Below are 22490 nucleotides of genomic sequence, written 5' to 3'. Positions count from 1 at the left end.
GTCCCCAGTATAAGAGAGATATGGATATACTGGAGCAAGTACAGCAAATGGCCATGATGATGACTGTGAGCTTGAAGCATCTGACAGTGAGGAGAAGCTGAGAGAGCTGGGACTCTTCAGCCTGGATGAGACAGAGTTCAGGGGTGTCTTATCCATGTGCAGAAATACCTAATGGGAGGGTGAAAGAAGTTGGAGCCAGGCTTTTCTCAGTGGTGCCCAGTGACAGGAAAGAGTCAGAGGACACAAACGGAATTACAGAAAATTCCATCTGTACATAAGAAAGCACATTTCACACTGAGGGTGATAAAACCCTGGAATAGGTTGCCCAGAGAGGTTGTTGCTTGATGAAATTTAACACCTGACTGGACGGAGCCCTGAGCAACCTGCTCTAGCTAACCCTCCTTTAAGCAGGGGCTGAGCTAGGTGATCTTGAGGGGTCCCTTGCAACCTCAACCTTTTGTGTTTCTGTTAGCTTTGAGGCCCGCTATTCTGCTGTTGCTGCAGAACAAAAAGATACTAGACACTGTTTCCATTTCTGTTTTCTTAAAAGCACCTACTTCAAAGAGTATGGGAACAAATTTTTTTCTCTGCATTTGCTGTTGTGTGATGAAATAAAATTCAACTTGTTGCAACTTGACAGGTAATCTTTGAATGTACTCCCTAATAATTTCTTTCTGAATAAGTTATTCTTTTGTCTTCTTTTTTCTTCCCTGTAATCGATGTGAAAAGAAAAGAACATCGTAAGGAAAAGCCAGGGAGCAGAGAATAAAGAATTATTGTTAATTGAATAGTAGACTACATGGTTTCTTTTCAATCTAAATAAAATTATTATGGCGGAGATTTCAGGCACTTTGATTGAGGAGTCGTATTCATGTGCAATAATGACTTCATTACATGCATTTGAAGCTTCAAGTTTATAAATTGTTAGTTTGCTCTTAGCTAGAAGAAGTAATTTAAAATGTTCTTTGCTTTACATCACTGAAACATTCACTTACTTTCCTTACAGGGAAGAGGCAGTTGTTTCCCAGCAATAACCTTTCGGACACTATACTGGAGTTACACACCCTACGTTGTAATTTGACATGGCAAGGCTTTTGGTTCTTTGATAACAGCCTTTGTAGAAGATTCTGGGTTTTGCTCCTAATGCTCTACAGCTTACCGTTTTGTATGGCACAATGCATTTTAATATTGATTTGTGGAAAGTCTCCAAAGTATTTCTTCATCTGTGGGGTAAAGAAGAAACCTGGTCTTGTTAAAACGTGAACGACCTTGGACAAATAACTTCAATTTCACTTTACTGTTGGTTCCCAGGTTTTACTGTAGGCTCATCAAGCAAGCTAACTTACAAGTGAATAAGTTACAGTGAATATAATCTTCTCCTAAATATGGAAGACATCACTATTACTTGCACAACCCTGTATTCTGAATTTTTAGAGCGGTGCTTGTCTTTCCTGCACAGCACAGCTCTATTACAGTGCACTCCTGCACACAATCGCTAATACAGCCCTATAAAGGGCAGCATTCATTAACTGTATCCTGTGCACAAAGGATGTGAGTTTCATTGTTTCTAACAATAATGCAGAAACCTTTCTATTTATTTCCAAAGTTCAAATAGGTGGTGTGAAACAGCTTTGTCTTGGAGAAACCTGTGTTGCATTGATATGGAAATGAGCACATTCTGTGCTTCAGTAGGTGCCAGAGTGGCAGCGTTCACTGCTGCCACACATAAGTGAGCTTCTGCGTTGTGCTCAGTTTGTGTTCAGCTAGCCAAAATTCTAGCAGTGTGCCTTCTCTTTCGGAAGTAGTCTTTGAAATGCTGCCATACTTGACATCCTTGTGTGTAAAGCTGGGTAGAATCATACTCATATTACACAACAATGTATTTTGTTCATGGTAAAAAACAGCAAATAATTTGGACTTTTGTCTTTGAAGGAGAGAAAATCTCTGTCCTTCAGAAGGACTCCGTCTATTACTTAGTGTTTGTTTAGCCTTTTAGTCTTTCTATTTCAGCTTTACCTCGTGAATTGCAATTCAAGAGTATGTTGCACACTGACATGTTAATTTAGCATTAACATTTGTAGGCTATTCTAAGGCCAGAGGCTACTGTTTAGTGATTACTGTTATTGCTTATCTTGCAGAGCCCAGAATTGTGCTAAACATTTACAGATGCATAGAAAAAAATATATTTTCTGGGCGGATTTGTAACTTTATATTGAACAGGAAGAAACAAGTGATGATAGCAAGTATTTCAGGCAGAAGTTGATAAGAGAGAAAGAGGGTTATCACGTGAAGATCAATCACTTATTTGAGGCCTTGACATAGAGTTATTTTTTTATTCTCAAACAGTATTTATCATGATGGATGATTACATGGAACAAAGATTCTTAGGAGAGAGGGGCTCTAGTGGGAGTGCCTCAGCTATCTCAGCTGTGGCAAATTTCACTGAGGGAGCATGGTAGGAAACCACCAAATCACAGAAACTGGGAGGCAAGTCCATGGCACAGCTGTGTTCTGTACTACTTTTCTCGCTATCATCCGGACACAGTCCCAGTGGCTGGAATACCCATCCTTTCCTTCTGAACTGCCCACATATCTAATTTCTCAGTGAATGTAAGAGTATAAGAGGGAAGCAGAGTGTGGGATGGTCCCAGCATGCCAGTAGGACACAGCCACATCTCACACCCTCACGCAAGACTGGGGAAGAGCTCCCGTGTACCACAGCTCAGAGGTGGTAATAGGTACCTGAAGTGTCATTTTGCCTAGAAACCTGGACACAACCGATCACTAGCATAGTGCAGCATTCCCCAAAACCCAGTAATTTTAAATGAAGGGGAAAATTAGGCAGTTGTATGCATGAATGTCTTTTATGTGCTGAGGAGGAAGGCAATCTTTAGGATACCTCTTGAAAGCCTTGCTGTGGCTGGATGTGGCTGTGGCTGGATGTAATGGAAACAGCAGGCATTGTAAGTGTTGGGTGAGATGGCAGAAAACATAAGGGCAATTATAAGATAAGCAATGTTAAATGGAGGTTTGCTGTCAGAACTGTCACAGATATGTCTAAGGAGATACTGACTTTGTTTCATCACATACTATATTAAAATGGCCAGGTTTTAATAAGAAATGGATATTGCCTTTCATCGCTACAGGCATGGATACCCACATCCCCACAAATGCATACTACCTGGATAATTTAAAAACAAACTTAATTTTGATGGTATTACTTTCAGTCGAATAAGTGTTCCTAAATGGTCTCAAGTGTTAGTCTGACTCTGACTGTGCAATAATAAGGACACAAAGTTTTAGCATGAAGACCTTGGCTTACTAAGTCCACAGTTGTGGCTGAAAATTGTTTTAATCTTTGAATGAAGATACAGAAAAGAGAAGAAAAGTAGTTAGAGAATTTGAAGTGTAATTTATTAAGTGAGGTTTTTAAATGTATATTTGAAAACAATACCTGTAACTATAAAAATACATAATACAATAAAAAGTAAAAAGTTTTCATTTCACCAGCATCTCCTAATTGCTTTTGTTTGTATAGAAGAAGATTTTAGAAGGAAGCTCCTCCTCCTGTTAAACTACATTAGTATTGACTATAAAGACTGTATCAAATGTCTTTTTTGGAAAAAGGAAAACATATTTTAGGTGGATTGAAGCTATTTCTTTTCCTAAGTTTATGCTTTAATATGGCTTTGCTAGGAACAAACCAAGACAAATAGACACAAAAGGGGAGAGAACAACAAAAGCTGACATCGCACTTTTTATTATTGATGCCGATTTTTAACTTGCAGCTTCATGAGTTGGCATAGTGTGCCTGTCATTCCATCTCTTGGCATCCAACCCAAGACCTAGAAAACCTGCATTAGCCACCTTTCAAGTCATGGACCGACAATTATATAAGAAAAAAGTTCTGTCTTGGTAGGCGAAATCAGATCTCTTTCACTCCAAAAAGGAAAAGAGGAGTATGAAAGAGCAAAAAACCAAACAAAAAAAAACAACAGAGAAAGAAAAAGACAAATAAAAAAACCCCGTTATGTGTAGGTCCTAAATCTTATGTTCTGGATGAAGTTACAGATTAATCTAAAGAGCAGTGAACAGTCATGTGACAAAGGGAGCTAGACTTCTTTTACTCTGTGCAATGTAGAATACAGGATTGTACACCACAAAGCTCAGTGTATGAATTCACCTTCCCTGGTATTAAATGGGGTTTCTTTGGTGTGAAATGTTTTGTGTGCTGTAATTTGAATGGTAGCAATCTGACTTTTGTGCAAGAGTGATGGTTGAAAGGAAGCATAAATAATAACCTTACAATTTCTTTCTGACATGTAGATCATGCTGCACATTAGATGAAGATATTTCTGTCCTTTGATATCCTGTGTTCTTGCAACAAATTATTATACATCAAAGAGATGAGCTCTGAGTCAAAATGATAGTAAAAGTGATGAGCTAGAAAATAATGTAAAGAGCTTGTACCTATGAAATTACTGCAAATGTCTGAAGAAGTGGGGTAAAGGAAATTGTTCACAAAGTTGTTCAAATGACTTAAGCTGCTGTCTGAAAAATAAATAATCTGGGATATGACTATTAAAAATGGAATGTGGTTGAAAGCTGAAGTTTTTGAAGCACTGTATCCAATAGTGCATTGCAAGGCATCTTTCCTTAACCTCTTTCCCTGAATAAAGTTTTAGGAATACTCTAGTGGGTGCAAGTAGAGGGCAAAAGGATTGCCGGTGTCGTAAAGAAACTTTCTTATTGAAGCCATTAGTCCTTTTCCAGCCATGTCAATTGTGGGTTCAAGTCATTATTGCTGGAAGATTATTCAGTGGTCTGTGTGAAATTAATTGATTGTTTCATTCTCATTCCTGTTAGATATTTACCTCATAGAAAAGGGTTGCCAGAATTGATACCACCCAACAGATACCAGAGACTAAGCAGTGGTTGAGGATTCATTGCAGAGAGAAAATAGTAGCTAACATGATAGACGATCCTTTTAGGAAAGGATTGAGTGATGTGGGGTGGTAGGGAAACGTCCTTTTTGCTAACTAGACTCTTGTGCAATCTGATCTTGTCTCATTTCAGTGGAGCGTCTTGCTACACCCTCCTGGGGACAAAGCTTTTTACTTATGTTTAGCCATCTAAATTTATGTTTGAGATGGTTGTCTAGGATCCCTTGTAGCCCATGTGAACACAAAAACATTTTCAGAGGACTTCAGTTTTTCTGAAATAACCTTTTTGAGTTTTTTGTTTTGATCACTTTGCACAGGTTGTCCACGTACAGAAATGTTGAACTCCAGGTCATTCCCTCCTGCAGAAATGGATGGGTCTTAGTTTTATTCATATGGCCAGAGAGGAAATGAATGTAAAAACTCTTAAGTAAAATGACATGTGAGTTAACTTTTCCTTGATGGCTACAAGATTAGGAGCAGAGATGAACAAAAGGCAAAATGCTATGTATTTTGGGATACTCTTCCTATTAAAAAAACAAAGGAGGGGAATGTAACATTTTAATGGGTGTTCACGCTGAAAATGTTGGTGATAAAACTTACTCTGAAGGCAGAAAGCAGTGTTTCCCTTTACTCAGAGCACAGACTTTCACCAGTTCCTGCAGTGTAAACTTGTCTTTGACAGCTCTTCTTTCTGGGGCCTCAGAGTAGTTCCTTGGCTCTCTATTTCACTTTCTAAGTCAATAAAATGAGGATAACAGTACTTTCCATCTCCTTTGAAAAGTGTTACTTAAGTATTCAGTGCTGGATTATAGGTGAACAGTGGTAGGTGTGTGCTGTGTGTGCTCAAAGTCCCAGACTAGCATCAAGATCTCTTGAAGCAGGTGGCACAGACTTAACTTAGGTATCTAACTATCACTTTCCTATTAGTGAACTATTATAAGCTGTACATAAATTTTTCAGCTGCAGCTTTCAGGCCCTCCCTTGTGCTTCCTTTTTGGTTGTGGTCTTAATTTTATTATTTTTCTTTCCCAGGGGGAAAATAGAGAGGAAGGGTTACTCTAAGCTGTGCTCTCGGTGATATATTTGGATGTTATGGAAAACTAGAAAACAAATTTTTGCCATGTCTTATTAAAGATCCATGTGCCTGTATCGCGTTTGCTCTACAGCCAGTTCTGCTAATGAGAAGAGGGGTAACTAACCATAACATGATTGATTTCTGGGTGAAGGTCCTTTGCCTCTAACCCTAGCAGGTGTGTGTATTTTCTGTTTTGCAGAGAACACACGTTTTCTGTATTGCAGAAGACAGTATATAGCCTGTCTGCTACCAGGACTTCTGAAAGAAAATATGTTGGTTAAGGCCAATAGATCAGTACTCATTCTTTAGAACATCATCCCCCACCTGCCCTTTATTTATTAGAAGTATTTAGACAAGCAGCAAGTGAGTTTCTTTGATTATACTTACTATACGGCTTCTGTTGCCTTGAATTGTGAATTGTGATTGCTTAGGTAAATAGACTTAAACGCTCTCCGTTCTCACTTTGGCTTCCAGAAATACCTCTTTATGTTTTTCAGTGAGGTACTGTTTTGTAATTTGCATCAGTCTCATTGCTGAGATGTCTGTAGAGATTCACACAGCCTCTTCAGGACAAATACAGTGTGCGTACCATTTCTCTCTGCTTTCCAACAGTGAAAGAATAATGCTCTGATAAAGCTGTGCTAAATTAGAAGACTAGTGTGGGTTGTTTTTTTTTTTTTTTCTGTGCTGACTCCGTGTTGTTATGTATGATTTTAGTCAGTATGGTTAAAGAAAAGGATGAAGCATCTTAGCTTTCTGAGATGGTCTAAAAAAATCTGTCATCTCCCCTCAGGTTTTCGACAAATATACTTGAGCTTTCCTTTAAGTGTCATGTCTGAATCTGAGAATCCTCATAAAGGAAAGAAAAATTCAAGCAATCTCTGAATGTAACTTTTAAGAGTTGGAAATAGGACTAATGAAATCTCTGTGTGGGTCCTAAAAGATAATTTAGCGGTAGGTACTGAATAGAGCATACTGTGTGATTTGCTGATGAGTCCTGTGAGATTTACTTAAACGCAGGATCGGCCACACCAAGAGCAGAGCAATAATTCAAGCACTTCTCCTGGCTGACAAAATTGCTGTCTTCCTGTAGCTGAGTTAGTGCTGAAGGGTGCAACAAGCTAGCTCATATATTTTCAATAGGAATTTTTTAATAAAAGGCAATAAATTTAAAGCACCCAGCTGTTCTATAAAGGCAGCATAAAAAAGAAAAAAAGGGCTATGTAATAAATTACACATAATTTATTTCAAAAAAGGGTTTTTAATGAAAGCTTAGCACTAATTAGATCTAATCATACTGGGAAAATTTGGCTAGTTTTCAAGACATTTAGATCCTGTTCATAGCTATTCTACTTTAATACTTTATAGATTTCTATCTCATCTGCAGTATGGCCGCCATTCTTCGAAATCACTTTTTCCCTAAAGACAAGAAACTGCATCTCCGATTATGAACTATAAGTTTATATAGGCAAGAATTTGAATCTTAACTAACGAGTCCCACCTACAGAGCAAGCTTTTTCTTTTTGCAATAAAAAACATGTAGTCTTGTTGGCTGTTAGTGATGTACATTGCTTCCTTCACCTCTTGCTCCATATTCGCTTAGCTTAATGTTACTTTTTCTGTTCAACAGAAAAGGTTTTGAGATTTTGGAGGTGTTTTTTTTTGCTGCTAGTCTCATTCCAAATTTATCTCTATTTAACTGCATATGCTGTCTGCTTGCTTTGGGATTTCATTTAAAACTCTTCTGTACTTGGCTGTATTCTCTATCACCATTGGTCACATTGGTCATACAATCATCGTATTCTTCCAATTAAGTCTCATCTGAAAAATTGTCCATTTCTCTTTTTGCCTACTTTCTTTTCTGTTTCTTTTCTAACCCTTAAAAATTAAAGCAAAATTAACCTGATCTTTAGATAGGTTAACATCCCAAAAAGGGAGGAGGCATTGTTAAACAAACAGGTCTGTGTTGGTTCTGATGAAAGTCTTCTGTTTCTACTTAACTTACTTCAATATGTTAGGGTAAGTTAAATTATTTCTATTGGAGAATATAAAAAATGATTTAGTGCAGAGTAAGGACACTGATACATATAGTTTTGCTTTTAATAAGATTAAATATCCTCTACTTCTTTCCTCCATGCAAACAGAGGATGCTTTCAAGGACAGTGACAGTATAAACTTAGCTCCAATCAAGTATGTGGAAATTGACTGGCTTCCTTTTTAATTAGCTTTAAAGATTTCTGTTCTGCTCATGTTGTCTGCAAACTGAAAAGATTTCTACCTTCAGAAACCCTCTGCAATTAATTTGAAAAAAAAAGTAAAAATCAGTGCTTCTTAGTCCTGATAAAATAACACCTTGTCAAATATTTGATGGTGGAGGGATGGTGAGTTTATCACTCAGATGACTGACCAAGTCACAGTCTCAAGATGTCAGAGTAGAGGCAAAAATACTGCTTTTGTTAATGCTTTCTCTCACCTCAAGGTGCTGAGAAATCAGGTGAGGTGGAGTCAGTCTTTTTAGAAGAGGAGCTTGCCCAAAGACACTTCTACATTTCTACCTTCTACTTGTGGTATGTTTAACCTATGTTTAACCTTTTGCCTTGATCTAAGTAAAAACTGCATATCGTTGGTAGCAAATGAATTAATTTTCTTCAGAGCTAGTCTTCTCAGGTGATGCTTCATTTTTTTAGTGATGCTTTTCTCTTCCTAAGTTTTGAGCCATGCTTCTTTGGCGTCCAGTCATGTCTCAACATTTATGATAGACCAATATGGCTTTAAAGATTGTAGTAGCATTAGGAAAGCTCATCTGGTCGCAGGGACTCCCACTGGTGGTCTAAGGGCTGTAGTTGCTGCTGTTGTAGGGCATTTTACTTTCCCTCTTCTATGCAAGGATCTGTGGCTGGCCATTTGAACCTCTGATAAAGGAGCAGAGCACTGACTGTTGTATTGCTTTTACTGCTGAAGACATTTGGTCACACACACACCCGTCCAGTCATTCATTGCACAGGAACACCACCTGTGTCTCCATCATTCACACTGTGCACCTTGCTAATGGCTTTGCAGTATGCGTACACAGAAGTGGGTGTGGGCTGGGCCTGGTTTTGGTCTATCATTTCTATTTTCACCCATTTCAAGGTCCTTTTGTGCTGCCAGGGCAGTGGAAACGGGCAATAGTGGTGTGCACCTGAGAATTAAGCTCTGTTTAAACAGGAAGGGCTCAGTTCTGTCACCCTGACACGATTTCACATAATACCTTGCTGTACAAGTACTACTATATTCAGTGGATCTGCTCATGTGACAAAAATGCTGTTTAGGTGAGAAAGGGCAGCAAAATCAGGCTACTTGCACTTAAGTGCAACGGGAAACAGGATATTAATTGACTCTGTTGCAGAAGAAGAGCTGTTGTAAAAGAAAAATTTGACACTGGGAAGGAAAGAACCGGTCAGCAGGATAACACACCTTGAAGAACACAAGTGATGATTATATGTCATTATTTGTCAGTATTTATCTTCTGTAATCTAGAGCTGCGTTGGCAAAGTTAGCTGCAGATCTCAGGAGTTACTCTAATGGGATGTTGGCTTAAGTACGAACTGAGTGTGGTCTACTTTTATTGGTAGCACGCAAACAGAAGGCAATTTGGTCAAAATTCCTTCTATTATATTTTCAAGGATGTTGCTTTGAATTGTATTTGTTTTGAAGCACTTAACATCCACAGAGCTCGTATTGTCTCTAAGAACTCAAGAATAAAGGTTTGAGAGGAACCTCTGCATAGTAGACTCTGTACTGGTGAACTACATTTTCCCAGTATGCATAATTCTAAATACTGAATGATGACAATTACTAAGGGCATTTGAAGAGGGAGACGTTGTGAACTGTTGTCATATTATATTAGTTATGGATAATAGCTGCTGACTTTGGAACAGTGATGTGAAAATCAGACCACATCAGAAGCTCAGTTTGGAAGCTGTGAGAGTCATGCAAGGTGGCAGATGAGTACTGATGTAGGAACTATCTTAGAGGCAGGTAACTGCTGCTTCATGCATAAGTAGTCAGGGTCCCAATATTTTTCCTATGCAAATCAATGTCAAAATTGAGGTTAACCTGATTAGGATTGTCTCCTTGAAGAGAAGGATTATCTGTTGCTGTATCACAGAGAAGAGTTATAATTACATTTTAGATGGAGAAAAGTTATGAATTCCATCATTTACATAATATGTTGAATCTAGCAGCCCTAGGAAACTTCTCAATATCAGTTATTGTCTGTATAGAAAAATTCTTTTTCAGAGAAACAAATGAGAAAGGTGCTTTTCCATGAATTTAGGAAGGCATTTTGAATTGATATGCATTTGTGCTGATCCTGCAATGTGCATTTCTCATAGAAGTGTTCCTAACTCACATTTGGTGAGAGTGCACTGAACAATCCAGCAAACTGCTCGCTCGTCTTTGGTAGTTTGCCTAAAACAGTGTGCATCTTCATAGCTAATGATGCTTAAGGTTTTTTGTTGCATATCATCCCTCATCTGCATGGGGTCACCTTTGCCATTTTTGAAGAAAGACTCCTGTAAAAGAAGGGTGTTCAGGAGACATTGGCAGAGACCTGCAGTATGTCTCAGGGAGGAAGGAAGAATCCCTCTAATCTGTTCTATAAGTAATAAAATGTGGCCAGGCAAATCATTCTTCTCTGGAAAAGTTCAAATAAACCATAAGGGAGATATTATGAACTCATCCAGCATGTAAAAACCCTCATGTTCTCATTCATTCATGAGGCGACAATAAAGAATTTATTTTGTGTCTTGAATATTTATCATTTTTGGATGTCAGAAGTATTGCTTTCTGTCATCACTTAAAAAGATTTTCTGGTGAAACCCTCACATCTTCCAAGGAAGATGTATATTATACTGGGAGAAGAGTTCTTTTGCTATCATAATATAAGCTGTATTTTAGAATGGAATTAACTGTATTCACAAAGGATTGTTTTTAACATCTGGGTGTCTAGATAGGACTGTTGCCATTGTAAACAGAATTTTTATTCTGTTTTAAATGGGAAAATTTTATAAATATGGAATTACTTTGGACTGTGTAGTGGCTTACTGAATGTAATAAAGTATATCAGTCTCAAGATTTTCATAAACTGTGCCTCGTTAAGAAGTGTATGTTGCAGTGAAATTGGTTTAGTAGGAAGTTTTGCTCAAACATAGGAACACTCAATGCTTTTGACAAATACGTGATTTCAGAGTTAGTTCCCCTGATTTGTCTCCATTATCTCATTCCCCCTCTCTGAACAGTGAGGCTCCTATTTCTAGAGTATATCTAGTGTCATCACCAACATTAGTCCTTAGCTGATAACTCCAAACATTAATGCAAATTTTTGAAATGACATTGAAAATGACAGAAGTGCTTTTCTGTATGTGCTCTTTCAAAGTAATTTTTTTGCTCCTTTGTTCCAATGCTGCTTTTTGCTTTTGCACAACCTGAATTTCTTGAAGTGATCCGACAGAAAAATACATGTGTTGCTGTTTACATTATTGCTCACATTTTTTTAGGATTAAAAAGTGTGCTGTGGTGTGTTACTGAGTATTTACAGTGATGTGCTTCCTTGGTTATTAGGGTGAGAAGGAAATTTTAAAATTATTTTTAAGAATATGAAAGAAGCAGAAAAATGCACAAATTTTGAATATATGAATTCCTATTGTTATATCTTGGGTGTAGCCCCATTCTCTAAGTAGTAAGGCTCATGCTGATTGTAGGTACAGAAGAGCTGTGTAATTTTAGTGCTTAAAGTATGGTTAGGTTTTGTGTTTTTTGACAGTTTTGAACCCTATTTCTTTATAGATACTGCTTTACATTTCAAGGAGAGCATAAGTGTACCTAAAGTTCAGAAATAAAAATAGAGGATAATAGGGTCTGAATCCATTATGTGATGGTAGGTGTTGCTTATGACAAGAGCAATTGTATTATTACCTGACCTGGACTACTTGTTGTATAAATTCTGTAGTAATTTCAATAAAATTTCCCTCTCTAAGTGTTCTTCTAAAAGGGATTTTAGAGACAAAGTAGTGGAGGGGAATGTTTGCTTTTCAGAGCAAGCACGATCTGGCTTCACTCCTAGAAGTGCTGCTGGTATCTCTGTCTTCCTCTCTTGATAACTCTGGGGAGGAGAGGTTAAATTGCTGTAAATCTTAGTATATACTACAATTATATATTTAATTATGCCTCTTCCCTGACAGACAAGTAAGAACTTTAACATTCTCAGATCTGCAATCTAAAACTATTATTTGTTGCAGATTTTTTTTCCCTAAGTAAATGCAATGGAAGTACAATGAAGCTTCCTTTCTGGAAGCAGGATGGTGATTTTTTCTGCCATTCGAGGAACTTCAAAACAATGGGAAAGTCTTGAATTTGGTGCATTTGCATGTATTAGGAAAAGGTCTACTTTTAAATAGGACAGCACTGTATCATTTTAAAGCACTGAAGAGTAAGTAATATAAAACCAACCAAGAGGATAATCTCTGACATTTACAAACATTTATAATGGCATTAGTTCCGAGTAAGTTAGCTGAGGCAATTTGAACCTGTAGACCTGAACAAATAAATAAGCATGGCTTGCCATCAGCTATTTCAGAAATGCACCAGTATTGCTGTGGAGCTTTGTGCATCCAAATAAGCAGGGAGATCTACCAGATTTCTCTGGGGCTTCCTTCGGTCAAGACATTGTCTGCTTTACTAGGAAATATTTCATAAACAGGTAAAAATGCTATGTTGCAGAAATTTCTTGGTTTTCTGGAATTTCTGCTGTAGTGTTTACAGCTGGTCTGAAAATAATGGGTTTACAAAAGATTCAGTGATATGGCTTAAAGGTGAAATTAGTTTTCATGAAATGTCCCTGATTGGCAGGTCTCGCAATAGTTTCCCTTGCTTACCCGTGAAATGAATCCATTCTTCACGCGGCTGCATGCAGCAGTTTGGCTGTGCTGCCAGTGCGGGCTGAGCTTGTACTTGGTCCCAGACTGACTCGTCCAAAATCTCTGGACACAAGCCAATGCCGAAGCAGCTTTCTGCAAGCCCTGAGGAGTTCAGGAGAATATTAACTGAGTCTGTGCAAATTTTTAGTGTGAGCAGAGTGTGTGCTTAGTATCAGGAAGGAGAGTTAAGCATAGATGTGCCAGCTCTTGCTTAGCCTCTGCCCCCTGCCCTAAGTGCCACAATGACTTGCAGTCATGCAATATGGCCATACGTGGGTCAGAAAGACTGATACGGTGGTCAGCATGCCCTTATGGGAGATAAGTCACTGAGGCACAAGTGACCTAGGCAGTATGGGGGTGCAGAGCATGGCTCCGGGAACACACTGTGCCCGCTTTTGGGTTCATCAGGCACCTAGCAGGGCAGGTATGGCTTCAGGGCACTGCTGCGCTGCCTCACCACCTCCATGTATTGCTGTACAAGGGACAGAAACACTGATGCTTGTGTCTGGACCGAACAAAAATAATTCAGTTCCTCACTTAATCAATTGTAACCTGTCTTCAGGGGAAATCTTATTTATTAAAGATACCATACATGTTATTCCTCAGGGGAAAATGTGAGGAAGAGGAAGAAAAGGTGTCTGAGCCAGCAGTCTGAGGGCCAAAGGAGTTTGGAGACTATGAAACAGACGTTACAGCAATTCCTGCTCAGAGACTGAAGCAAGAGTGTGCGGAGTGGGGCTCACCAGTAGCAGAGACCCTTGATAGAACAGTATTCATCAGGGTCCCAAGTCCCTGCATCGGCAGTGCTCAGGTAAATCTCTAGCCCTCCAGTCTCAGCTCCACAAGTTTAAATATTTGCCCTGAGAACCATTTAAGACAATTAATCTGATGTGATGTTCAAAACTAAAAGTTTGATTTAAAAGTAGGGAATTTACAGAAGCACAAGTACAAGTTAATTTTGGCTTGTGAAACCTTTATTTCTGGTACTAATGTTTAAGATGGAAGCAAGCCAGCTTGACTTCCAATTCTCCAGAGTGAATTTGTAGGCCTGAGATTTAGAAGAGAAAGACCTTTTACAGGTATATTGAGGTATTTAACCTGCAAATCCATAAGAGAAGACAAAAATGCAATTCTCACAATGCTCTGATTGCATTTTTTAGAGGAAAACCACATGTTAAAAGTGGGAACAGTGCTAAAGGATGATTGTAGGATGCATGCTTTAACGCTGATTTCCTGCTACCATCTGTTCTGTAGTAAAAAGGCAGTCTCTTAGTTTCTGGGTCAGAAACAAGGCTCTGGTAGTAACTTTGTACTTCTTGGAGGATGTCATGCGCTTTAAACCAATTCACTCCTGTGGTGCTGTGCAGTGGGAGGTCATCTGAAAAGTTTAAGATAACCCAGGACAATTTAAATCACACAGTTTTAGCAAGGGTCTGTTAGTTTTAAGCACTAGCACAATTTGGCCAAGGACTATGTGTAGATTGGCTCTTCAAAGTTGAGTGCACATCTAAGTAAAACCTGGAGGCTTGCTGCAAATGGTTTCATGTTTATTCTTTTTCAAGACTTCCTTTATAAAAGTTTCTAACTGTGTGACACTTTCTAGTTTATACCAAACTTTTGTAACGGTGACATTTAGAGTACAGGATGATTGTCCTGTCTGTAACTAGCCTCATGGAATATAAATCTGTTGTCCCATTCTCTACACTATTGTTCTAATGAATGACTGGTTTTTTTGTGAAAGATGTTACACAAGTAATTTTCTGAGTTAACAACATACTATATTTTCAAAATGGTTAAAATTGAGCTTTTAGAAGTACCTGAAATAGTTATTGACCACTGGTAGAAATTGAGAGGGGAAATTACTGCATTGCCATGATGTGTGATCTAATGCTTTTGTAGGTATAGAGTTTTGTGGGAACTGAAAGGCTTGCTTTTTGTTCTAAAATTACTCTTCTGCCCTATTTTTTTTTTGTCTTGTTTCCATTCCTTTTCCAAATGAAGTTTGTAGATTGTTCATGGGAAAAAAAAATAAAATACCTCAACTGGTAAACATTTTCATCTGCTAGAATACCATTTTAGCAGATTTAGTTAGGGTTGTTTAGAAGAAACCCAAGAGACCAATATTTACAAGTATCACCATTTTGGAAATCAACATTGAGTATCCCAAATAAGCCTGGAAACATCTTGAAATTGGCAAAAGAAAACCCACCAGTATTCACTGAGGAAGTGGATGTCTTCTTGTCTCCACTGACACCATAGGCAATGTAGCACCTCCAGTGTGTGCTGGAGTTTCGTTACACTGGGACCCTTCAACTGGGAGTATAGGAAACCTATAGGACACACAGCGTGGTCCTAATCACGAGTCTGGTGTTGTCATTGCCACCCACCTTCTACACAAGAGTCAAGGACCTCCCTGAGGAAAACCTGACATTACAGCCCCTGCTCCTGGGGGGTGGCATGCACGTGTGTGGCTGGATTGCCAGATAAGCACAGATGTGATTCCCAGTGAATGAATTTCACTGACCCCTGTTCCCTTCGTCTGTGGGATGAGTGGGCATCTCAGAAATCCCGTTGCCTGGCACCAGGGCTCAGCCTTCCTGGGGCAGTGCCCTATGGGCTGCCCACCGCCCTGACTGATGCAGGGCAGCGGGCCTGTCTTCTCTTCCATGTCAGTGGTAGTAAAGCACTTGTAACTTTTTCAGGGACTGGAGTGGAGTCCTCATGCTTGTCTGCCTTGTCTTGTCTTGCCCTGCCATGGATCTTTATCTTCAAGTTCAGTGGTGGGTTCCCAGTGCATTTAGCAGCCTACAATGTTGATAGATGCACTTAGTCACTTAATCATAGGTTATGCTGGAAAGTAACTGCTTGGATTGATGTCTTGGACTTTCAGTGAGTTTACTGGAGCTTTCTGAATATTTTTCTGTCCTCTTTCTTCTCCTGTTAACCCAGGAATGCTAAAAATTTAAATCCTCTCTTTATTCAGAGAAACATAGGCAGTGGCACAGCAAGGCTGTATGTGTCACAAACACTTGTAATTTTACCTTGCCTATAACAGAAACTGAGGACAGAACCCAAATGGAGAGATTAGTTAATCCTTGGAAGTAAGATGAAGTTCACAAATTGTTTATTTGACAATTTAATTTATTTGTCTAGCTGCTGCCATCTATATAGTCCACCTATAGCTTCTTGATAAAGAGATAATCTATTGTTCAGAAACATGGCTTAATTTTTTTCTGTGCTGGTGCACACAGCTAATGCATGTCATTAATGCGATCCAGAGGGAGCAGTTTGGAAGATGAGAGGATAATTTACTCACCATGTGCATTCAGTCCTCTGCCTCCTTGCTGAGATTCCCCTGCTCGTTTGGATTCTGTTTTCTGACATAAACCTGCCTGAACCTGTAATAACGAGAAACATAGTGAGCCTCCTAGTTTAATTTAAGGATAGGATGGTACAAATTCTGTTTGCAATCTTCAGAATTCAGAAAGCTCAATTCTGTTTGAATCTCCAGACCCATGCCTAATTCTGGCATTGCTACCTCCGTATGAGTTGAGAGCTATGTTAGGAAAGACTATGAGATTATTATAATCACTAAAATATGAATAAATTATTCATATTGGTTACACTGAAAATAGGTCCGGTTTAACTCCATATGAGAGAAAAAAAATTTGTTTTTAGGGGGGAGCAGATTTCCAGATGTGCTGTGCTGCAGGGGTGTTGCACAGTACTGTAGGTACCAAAGTGCCTTGGCCTGAGCAAGAGCCTGCTCCTTTGTGGCTCTGTAACCTCCCTCTGAAGCTTTGAGCTGTTAGGTGGAGCCTGTGCCAGCATTTTTCTGTTATTGTTTTCATGCTGTTATTCTTGTAGCATTTGCATGGACTTGCGTCTGCAAATCCTGAAAGCATTTTTATGGCAAGCTTTCATGCTTTTATGGTGGGTTCCACTGGTTTGAGAATCACCCCTCTTTCTTTCCCTCCTGTTTTGTAGATTTTAATTTGTATTAGAGAAACCAAGTACTCCGAACAAACAAGTAAATAATAGTCACCCAAATGCTCAACAAACATTATCCAATAATATATGTGGACAAAATCTTAACAATCAGTCAATGCACAGTGTTTGCACCTGATTAGTGTACTCTGGTCAGTGCTAACAGTGTTAGTGGCAGCAAATGTTTGCAGAACACCCGAGTGTATTTGAAGAGAGCACGTTGAAGAAAGCGGGATGTGCACAGAGGCACAGGCTTACAGCCCCAGCTGGGCCCAGCACGTTTCCCCTGACAAAATGGGATGCCGAAGGTATTGAATTACTTTTGCAGCCCATAGGTGACGCTGGCCTTCCTCCAGTTTGCTTATGTTAAGCTGTTTCTCCTCCTTCCTGGTACAGAGGGTGCCTGACACCACGTAATCCCCCATAGAGGGAGGCAAGCAACCCAAGCAGTAAGCAGCCTCGAGGGTGTGAGCCCAAGGGCTGGCCCTTGTGCAGATGCTGCAGGGCTGAGGTCCACAGCATGGGGTGGGCTGGGCACTACATCACACCAGCAGTCACTGCCTCTGCCTGTCACCCCCAGCAGAGCTTCCAGCACCTGTCTGCAGATCTCTAGGGCCAGGACACTCTGTGAAGTGACTTATTTTTACATTTGCTACTCCTTTTGCTTACAAAGGTGGATTTAGCTTGGTCCTTATTTTGTTTGATTGTATCGTGTAGATAATAATTGTATGTTCTGTGGAAAAATATACTAGCTGACTTATTCACAAAGAGATACAATATCAACTATAGTGTTATTTTTTTCTATTCATAAGTAATTGATAGAAACCAGCAGGTGTTACATTTTGTCTGGGAGCAGATAATGTTCAAGGAAGAAGAAAAGGAAACCTCTCCTTTTCCCAGGAGTAAAGAACTAATAAATTATTCCACGATAGATAAGGACAGAACTCACACAGGTAACAAAGCTTTGGAAAAAAGTACATAATAGTGGTAGTAATAATAGTATTAATAAAAGATGAAAATATGTTTATACTGCTGAAAACTTGTTTGGATGCAGCGCTCCAAATCTTTCCGTATTATTGAATCTAGAAGAAAAGCTTTTTATTGCACTTAAATTTTAAAAAAACAAATCACAAAACTACGCCACTGTGCAGAGGTAGTGAATTTGAGGCTTTGACTGACAATAGATAACCTAAAACATTTTTCTTTTTACTTGCTTTTCTACATTTGTGTGTGGCAGAAAATTGAAACTCCAGTATAAGAAGAATTTGTAACTCCAGTTGTCTTTGCAACTGTCAAATAGGGAGAATAACCATGTCAAACACTTCTAAACCCAAGAAAATTCTCCTGGGAGTAAGATGATGTAAGAGAAGAGAGGTATAATGGTTACTCACCCATTCCTGTCTCTGTCTCTCTTGTTCATCTCTTTTTTTTGCTATTGGCTTGTTGTTCGTCACAAGGAACATTCCTTCAGCATGTTTCTCCCATTGCTTTTGAGCTGATCTTAGTATCTAATAAATATATCATATACCAAATGAGTTGTCAAGATTCAGTCAAGATTCCTGGTCTGTTACACAGTATCTCTCAGTGCACTCTCAGGGTTCTTAGCGTGGGAAATAAAATCAGAGTTTCCATCCTGTTTCTTTGGTCACACTGAACTTTGCTTATCCTGGTGCTGCTCAATCCATTCTTGTAACCAGCTGGGTGGTTTGGCCGAGGTCTGACCTTTGGGTGCTGTACTCCAGGTGTGACTCTGCTGTGCCAGCCATGGAACCTGCTGCCCTGTGGCCGGGACCTGCCGTGCTGAGGGCCAGGGGGACCGTAAGAGAAATCTACGTGGAGAAGTTCACCAGTGAGATCCACACCTTGGCCCTGGCCAAGACAAAATTTTCCAGTGGTCTGGGTGTTGGCTGTGGTCTGTTTTCTGCCAAGAACAAGGCAAAAACATTCACTGGTTATTATGGGCTAGGTCATGGGCTCTGTACACAGACTTAGACTTATTGGAAAGTCTTGTCTTGTTCACCCCATCCAATTCATCAATATAAAAAAAAGTTAAGAAAAGATTAAAAGTTGGTTTTAATGAAATACAGGAGAATTAACTCACAAAATGTGTCCACATTCTTATATTTCATGCAGTCCTTTGCTGATTACATCTTTTATTGATATCCATCTGAGCTGGTGATGAATCTCTTCTATGTATTCTTCACTTATCCAGTGTAATTGAGCCTTACCTATCTGGGGTATATTTAGATAACTGGCTGACTGTGGTGCTGTGCAATTGATTTTAAATTGATGCTGAATAGTGGAATAGTTGCTTATGGTACAAAATATTAAATAGAAGTAGCTCTGAGGTCTGTCCAAGAGCAGTTTAGAGGTCAGGGTTAAATCAGACCTTGTGAAAACAAGCACAGATCTGTGCAAGTTGATGGAATCACTTATGCCGGGGCTGAGTGCGGGTGGTGAGCTATGAGCTGGGTTTGCAAAGCTTTCTGGGTATGCAAAATATAATTTGAACCTAGATTTTCTTGTTGGTCTTGGTCTAGTGTAGGGAAAACCAGGTATTTTGAAATTTGCTAGAAAATAATGAGAGCAAACCCAGAAACCTGCTATCTTGGTACAGAAACTATTCAGGTATTTAGGACACTAAAAGTTCATCATGGTAAAGGTCTGAATCTCTGCTTTAAGTCCTTGTTCCAAGCCAGAGAAACATAATTGTCCCTCATTTCAGAGGCCAACACAATATAATTTGCCATGTTGCTCTCCTGTTAGGTCATTCTTCACCCATCCTCTGAAATGGCAAACAGATCTAAGACATGTTTCCAGCACAAAAGTTACAAATGCCTCATTGTGGTAATGTTTGCATGAATTGAACATTTGTCAGAAATTGAGTTAAGTTTAACATTTTTTCACCTAGCTCCTTAGTGCATCCTTTTAACTGAGAATATGGCCTAGGCCTGATCTTCATCCAGCTCTCTGATCTGTGTCTTCAAACTGAATTTTGTGTTAGGCATCTAATGACTCTTTGGAGGAGAAAAAGAGATATAACTTGTGATTTTAAAAGTTGGAAGATTTAGTATAGATGTCATCATAGATGTTTAGACTTGATGATAATGGTAGGTAGGAGCTCATTGCAGCTTCACCAGTTACATAAAAAAACTTTCCATTGTATTTACCCTGGGAAAATGGTGCCTCTCTGCTAACATCTGTATGTCAAAGACAAGAATAGGCTTATTTTGGGCTTAGCTTGTTAGCAAAAAAACTCAGGATCTACACTCTTTTGTAGGCTGATGGTTTGTAAATGGGTTTAGAGCTGAATCAGAGATTTTGTATTGTGTTGCCATTCATTAAGTAGACTGAAGTAAAAGAAGGGGCTGAAGGTCTGGCTTCCTTGGCAGGCAGCAAGGAAGAAATCCTGAGCTTGCATCTCTGCCATTCAGCTTTAAAATGTTGAATGCATCTGACGAAACAGAACATTATTCCTGCCCATTTTAATTCTCCTTAAAGCTTTTGCAGACTGACTTCCCACAACAAAGTGTGAAGGTTTCATTGCTTCTCTGTACATGTCCTGGAAGATGCCTATTACTCCCAGCTGCCTTTGAACTAATTGACCTGCAACTCAGATAATGGGACTCTCAATTTTACCAATTGTGTAATTTGAACTTGTTGAGTAGGTGAGAAGAGAAATGAAAATAACTGAGGAAAGTTACATGTTTTGCTGATAAAATCTGACATAAGGGAAGTGTCCTTTTACTCATTCTAGCTGAAGGGGAAGGTCTGTTTTACAGATACAAATTTACAGATGCGAAATTACAAATCTACAAATTTACAATTTTACAGAGTGTTGAAACAATTCTTACACATTTTTCTTGAAGTGAAAGAATAAAGTCAAGTTCTTGAGCAATTTGTTTTAAAATAAAAACTTACTAAGAGGTTGCAAGGAATAAAAAATAGTAAAAACATGCCTGTGAACTAAATTGTATACTTAGAAGGTTTTGTCAGTTATTTCCTTTGATGTGGTTCTGTTTACTTGAGGTACTACATAGGTACAAATGTTTCAAATTCTTGACACAACAGTAGTACAGATGTTTAATATGCTTCAGAAACTTTTAAGTAGCAATAATTTTAGTAATACTTTGCAGATCCTAATAATTCTTACAGTCTTGCTCTGTTGAATGATTTCATAGTAGCTTTTTCCATGGGATCAGTGGGCTGAACATTATAAAATGAGGATGCCATAGTAAAACATTACATAGCTTTCACATTTTTTTTCCAGTGATGGAGGTATGATTTCTTGGTTTTGGAGTATTGTATAACGTTCACCTGACTGTTGTCTACTTCTATCCAATTACATACTAAAAATACCTGTGTAATTTTTGATGACTCTTCTAATAGAAAAAATGTTTTGGCATTAAAGAATTAAACTGATTAACAGCATCTAGTGTTAGGGCCCAGCTCTTTCACAGACTTCTTGACTGGTCCTTGGCAAGTTGCTTCATCTCTTTGAACCTCCTTCCCTGTCTGTTCAAGGATGGAGGAGGGTTGGTGGCTCATCCTTTCTCCCATCCTGTTCTTCTAGAAGAAACTTATTCTGGAGAGTGTTGTAGTTCAGGTACATGTTTCCAGGTTTCCTTAAAAAAGAATAGATATATGCCATTAAATCCTTTCCTGAACCAGTATCATGGACAGAAAGTTGTTCAAGGTAAGAAGCACCCTTGAGAGTGTGCCTGTGTTTGTACATTATATAGGGACACCACCAGGGAGGAGAGCTCTGAAGGCTTGAGTGAGAAATGGTTGTAAAGGGTGTTTTGTGCAAGGCCACTTTGGATAACCACCATACAGCGAGAACATTTTGTTTTGGCTTAGGCTCTCTTCAGAGAAAGGACTTAATGTCTACACAAATGCTTTCACACACTGGTGTCGCTCTTCAGGCTGTTCCCTTGCACACAGCACCTGCATCAGTTCTGCTCCACAGTGTGTCTGGTGGGTGGGCTAAGATTACTATGCATTACACTAAAGGATTAATTTATGATCTATTTCTTTGATTTCAGCATGATTGTACCAGGGCTGCATGTGAAACTGCTCTGCAATCCTATTAAAACGGCAATGACTTTGTCTCACTGTCCTGCAAAGGAGTCAGCAACTACTGTCAGACAGTCTGAGAAACTGTGACAGTGAGGTCGTGGCTGTTTCCATCTTGCTAAGCTAACGGTAGACTGAACAGTGCAGTGAAGAGTCAAGTCTGGGCTGGTTTCTTTGCCAGTCAGTGCTGACCATAAATGCTGTGAGAAATGCCATCATTTAACTAAAACTCTCACTGCGGTAGAAAAAGCAGTGCTGGAAAGGGATTTTTGCTGTGTTTAGCCCTGAAATGCGAAATAAGTATATTTTGATTCTGTATTTGGTTATGAGTATGATTACTTCCTTATTGCAAACCATGGTATAAATAACAACCCTAGATGCATTCCTGGCAAGCATTATTGCCGTTAATGGCAATCAGTGTGAGAGGTGGCTGCTTGGTCTTCTGCAGAA

At 39.0% G+C, this 22490-nt stretch overlaps 1 long non-coding RNA gene across 4 annotated transcripts in view; it reads left to right on the top strand.

The window, feature by feature from the left end:
* LOC308061632 overlaps positions 1-22490 on the top strand; it is a 158597-nt gene that overhangs the window by 5212 nt on the left and 130895 nt on the right. For all 4 annotated transcript variants that reach the window (XR_013927301.1, XR_013927302.1, XR_013927303.1 and 1 more), the window contains exon 2: positions 1007-13788. This is a non-coding gene — a long non-coding RNA (uncharacterized lncRNA). The remainder of the gene's footprint in view (positions 1-1006; positions 13789-22490) is intronic.

This window comes from Falco punctatus (genome assembly GCF_963210335.1).
Source record: "Falco punctatus genome assembly, chromosome: 3".
Taxonomy (NCBI): Eukaryota; Metazoa; Chordata; class Aves; order Falconiformes; family Falconidae; genus Falco; species Falco punctatus.
This window is presented reverse-complemented; position numbering and strand designations above follow the sequence as displayed.